This window comes from Ambystoma mexicanum (assembly GCF_040938575.1).
Source record: "Ambystoma mexicanum isolate Mex_15411 chromosome 12 unlocalized genomic scaffold, UKY_AmexF1_1 Mex_chr12_unloc.2, whole genome shotgun sequence".
Taxonomy (NCBI): Eukaryota; Metazoa; Chordata; class Amphibia; order Caudata; family Ambystomatidae; genus Ambystoma; species Ambystoma mexicanum.
Genome location: NW_027182323.1, coordinates 13,633,164 through 13,637,819, shown reverse-complemented (window position 1 = coordinate 13,637,819; position 4,656 = coordinate 13,633,164). Strand labels below are relative to the sequence as shown.

Sequence of the window (4,656 nt, the reverse complement as noted above, 5' to 3'; positions counted from 1 at the left end):
AGGCAGCACCACTTAAGTTGGGTAGGGGGGATTGGATATGTGGAAAAGGGGCATCGGGGTGGCTGGAAGAGAACACAGGGGAGCGTGGGCTCACTTGCCTCGGTCCCGGCGGGGCAAGATGGTGGCCACACGATGCGGGGAGGCTCGGAGCGGAGACTTAACCATGTGGTAAAGACCCCGTTCTGAGCCTCCTGATTGCAGGGAAGCCGTCACACCCCCACCCTTCCTGGGTACTAATAGACTACAGTGTTAGTCCACGCATAATAATAATATGGATAATGTATGTAGAGTACACTGATGACTTCATTCTCCCGGAGCTTGCTCCGGGTGCCATAACTTGCGAGCCATTATTCTCTCCTGGCAGAAAGTAAAATAAATGATATACTACAAAGTGTAATGCCAAGGTGGCTTGCCTTAGGCCCGGGCCTTTTCTGGTTATCCTTAATCAATACATCCTGAGGTGGGGGGCATTGCTGGGTCAGGTAATGCCCTAGGCGTTAGAAGCCCAGTCGAAGTAAGGGCTTTAACGTAAGCCTTGGGGAAATTACCTGCCTCAGTAAGCCCCCCCCCCCCCGCCCCAGCGAAGGGTGTATTGCTATTAGTATCCCTGTGCATTCTGCCAGGATACAAATAGTTTATTCCAAGTTGAGAAACAGTGCGTTTTGATGTTGTGGTGGGGGGAAAGAAGAGAGAGGGAACCGGGTGCATGTACCTGATTCTGGGTGGTAAAGCAGCCGTTCTGAGCTTCTTGATTGGCTGGGAGGCCGCCACAAACCACTCCCCCTAACCCCCCCCATCCCACCGCTGGGTACTCATTATTTTTATTTTCATAGGAGACTTGATTCACTGCAGATAATCTTATATCAAATCTGTCCCCACTTCCTCTGTCTTTATTGTTTTCCGAGTTCATTTAATGATTCCAAAACTAGAACTATTGAGTTCTAAAAGCTTCTTTTACATGGAACAATCTAGAAAAGTAGAGTAACTGGCAATTCGTCGAGCTGAATTGTGTATGATATGTATTTTAATAATTGTAATTGTTCTAGCGCTACATATTACTGTAAATAATATAAATTAAGTAAAAGTGGTTCCACTGGGGATCGAACCCAGGACCTTCTGCGTGTAAAGCAGACGTGATAACCACTACACTATGGAACCGGCCATAATGAATGCGATACCTAATCACATGATATATGGAAAGCAGAACACAGTGATGGTGGACATTATTCAAAATTAGAAATTGTAGAAATGCTGAAACAGTAGAGAAACAGAGGTACAAAGGAAGAGCCATTTAAAGAAGAAAGGAGTAATTGCAATAGAGATAAAACGGGGAAATAGGTGGCGAGACAAATAGAGATTTGAGAGAAATAGAGTAATAGTAGCAACAGCGAAGGAATACGAAGCAGAAGTAAAATGAGCAAAAGGGAAAATGAGCAGAAAAAATGCGCAGCTTCAAGAAACGGATATTTCTCTCACCTCGAAAAGCGACAAGTACAGCACTGAGTGTCACGCCGCTCTGGCGCAGCTCTCTGCGCCCTCTTGTGGCTTCAGAGGAAGTTGCATTAACATAAATACATGTGTTCTGCTTGGACTCAAGATTTGCCCACGTTCGGTCATCCCTGCTCTGTGAATAAACACTTTTTTTTTGTGCTGATCTTGTTTACAGCATTGCAGATAGCAAAGAGATATCCTGGATCCTGTGTGGACAGAAAGTCTTTTTCCCGGCTCATCAGAAATGTTTGACATAAACAGGGACGAGTATCCCAAACTCACAGTGCTTGTGTATATGTATGGCATTTTTAGACCTCATTCGAATTTCAGAGCAGACACATCCGACTAGCTGGAACGTTTTCTACCTGGCATGTTTGAACAATTTCGTGTGGCCAAATTTGGTATGGAATCTGTTGTACGGTGGCGGCCACGGAGAAGGAGGACACGGACACAGGGATTGTGGAAGCCTCTTTATTTATCCGCTTCCAAAACAGTACTGGCGCTCGCGCGCCTTACCCATAATCCCCCTTTTCCCGGCCTTCGCCGTAAGCTGGCTCTGCCCCCACAACGGTGGGGGCGGCACTCCTTTAACCCTTGGGGTGCTCGGTAACATCACCCCCGAACAATATATCCAAACATCAAATCAACATTCTTCAACAAGTCTCATAGGTTTCCTTACGATTCTCCCTGGCCTCTCCTCTTGGTCACCTGCCTCTTGTGGTTCCGTGGTTCTCTCTTCTCCGCTTGTCTCCCCCGGATCTCCTCCTGGCCGTATCCACAGGTCGTCCCGCAGGTCTCGTGGTTCTGGAGAGGTCGACCGCTGGAACTGCTCTGTTCCTTCTCGTCTGGTGTAGTGCCTGAATTGTTGACAGTTCCTGGTGACAGATCTGCTTTGATCCTCGGCCGTCACCATCGTGCCTTTCACGGCGGTTACTCTCATGGGGCTTGGAGCAAACCGCGGATCTGTCTTTCTGGGCGTTGGTTGCTGGACGAGTACTTCGTCCCCAATGTGGAAGTCTGGTATTACCGCGTGGCGGCGAGCATCTGTCTCTTGTCTTGCTCTCTCCTTGGCTTCCGCATCCCTTCGGAGTACGTCTATGTCGGGCAGCTCCTCATCCGATGGGTTGCACGGTATACGGGTTCGCACTTTGTATCGAAACATTAGCTCGGCAGGTGTCTTGTTGGTGGCTTCGTGTGGAGTGTTTCTATAGTCCCGTAGAAGTCGGCACAGTGCCTGGTGTGGATCGACTGCTTCTATTCTGGCCCTTTGTCTTGTCTTCTTGATCGACGCCATGAAGCGTTCCGCCATCCCATTCGCTTGTGGGTGTCGAGGGGTTATCTTCATGTGTGCAAATCCTAGGTGTTCTGCTAGGGTTCCAAACTCGTGTCCACTGAACGGGGGCCCGTTGTCGGACTTGACTGTTTTGGGGATCCCCCACTCGCTGAACACTTCCTCTATTGCCGCTGCTACTTGAGGGAATGCGGTGGTGGTGACTGTTTTGACGATCGGGAAACGTTAGTGTTCATCTATTATGAGCAGGAGGTAGTCACCCTCCTCCGTGGGCCCGTAGAAGTCCATGGCTACAAGCTCCCACGGCCGTTCAGGTATCTGTGTGTGTTGGAGCGGGGGTGGATGTTCCGCAGGGGCCGTGCACTGACAGGCATGACAGTTTTTTACCCATTCCTCTACCGCTGCGTCTAGAAACGGGAACCAGATATGGCACCTCAGCTGTCTTTTGGTGTTCTCCGCTCCTCTGTGTCCCTCATGGGCCGTGCTTACTACTTCGTTCCTGAGCGTGGCAGGGATGACGACTCTGCAGCCTCTGAGGAGGATGTCGTTGTCCTTGACGGCCAGTTCACTATGTATCCTGGCCAGTCTTTCGATTTCCTGTTTGCACACCCCTGGGTGCGCCAGCATTGCCCTGTGGTGATCTCTCCATTTGTTGGTCAGTGTGAGGCTGATGGCGAGAGCCATGGTGGGGTCGGCCGCTGATGCAGCTGCAACTCTCTTAGGGATAGCGCCGGTGGTAGCGAGTTGGATGCAATGTATTGTACGTAGGCGATGTCTCCTTCGCGGGTTAGGGGAGCCCCGACTGGGTGTCGTGATAGGTAGTCCGCGGGGTTGAGGTCACCCCCGGGTGGATGCACAATGTCATAATCGTATTCCTGTAAACGGATTCCCCACCGCTCTATTCTAGGGGGCATCTTGGTGTGCGGGTTGCCAAAGAGCGATAGCAAGGCCTGGTGGTCCGTAATCAGCGTAAACTTTTTCCCGATAATGAAGTCGTGGAAATGTTCGCACGCCCAGACGGCAGCTAGGCTCTCTTTTTTCACCTGGGAGTAAGCCAGTTCAGGGGTGGACAGGGCTCTGCTTGCATAGGCGACCACGTGTCTTGGGTGGACGTCCGCCCCGCTGGTCTGGGCTAGGATGGCACCAAGGCCCACTGGGCTGGCGTCCACCACTATTTCAGTGTGCCACGAAGGGTTGAAGTACGCCAGGCGATGTGCTTCCATCAGGGCACGTTTGATGTTGGAAAATGCCTGGTGGCACGCAGGGGTCCATTAAAAAAATTGTATCTTTCTGAAGGAGCTTCCGCAGAGGGTCGGTAAGGGACGCATAGTGTGGTATGTACCTCGCACAGTAACCAGCCATGCCGAGGAACGAGCGAACATCTGCAGCCTGTCGCGGTTCATCCAAGTTGGTGATGGTGTCAACCTTGTCGGGATCCGACAACATTCCCTCGCTGGAGAAGATGTGTCCGAAAAATTTCAGTTTTGTCTTGCTGAAACGGCACTTGGCGATGTTGAGAGTGAGGCCCGCTTCCTGGAGTGCTGCACACACGGCGAGTAGAGCCTTGTCATGGGCCTCCTTAGATGATCCAAAAACGAGGATGTCGTCGCTGTAGTTTAGTGTGCCCCTGATGGGTCTGATCACCTGTCGGATGGCCTCCTGGAAAATTTCCGAGGCTGATGAGATTCCAAAATTCAACCGCCGGTACCTGTAGAGACCGTTGTGGGTCGCAAATGTCGTGATGGGCCTGGACTCCGGATGTAACTCTAGTTGGTGGTATCCTTGGTTGAGGTCGAGTTTGGAGAACATCCGAGCGTTGTTCAATTGCACAATCATGTCCTCGATGCACGGGCCCGGATGTCTCTCACGCTGGA

The 4,656-nt window shown here is 51.0% G+C and overlaps 1 non-coding gene across 1 annotated transcript; it reads right to left on the bottom strand.

The window, feature by feature from the left end:
• Positions 1 to 1,085: 1,085 nt before the first annotated feature.
• Positions 1,086 to 1,158, bottom strand: TRNAV-UAC (transfer RNA valine (anticodon UAC)). Its single transcript has one exon. It is a non-coding gene; the product is annotated as a tRNA-Val (tRNA).
• Between the last annotated feature and the right edge of the window lie 3,498 nt (positions 1,159 to 4,656).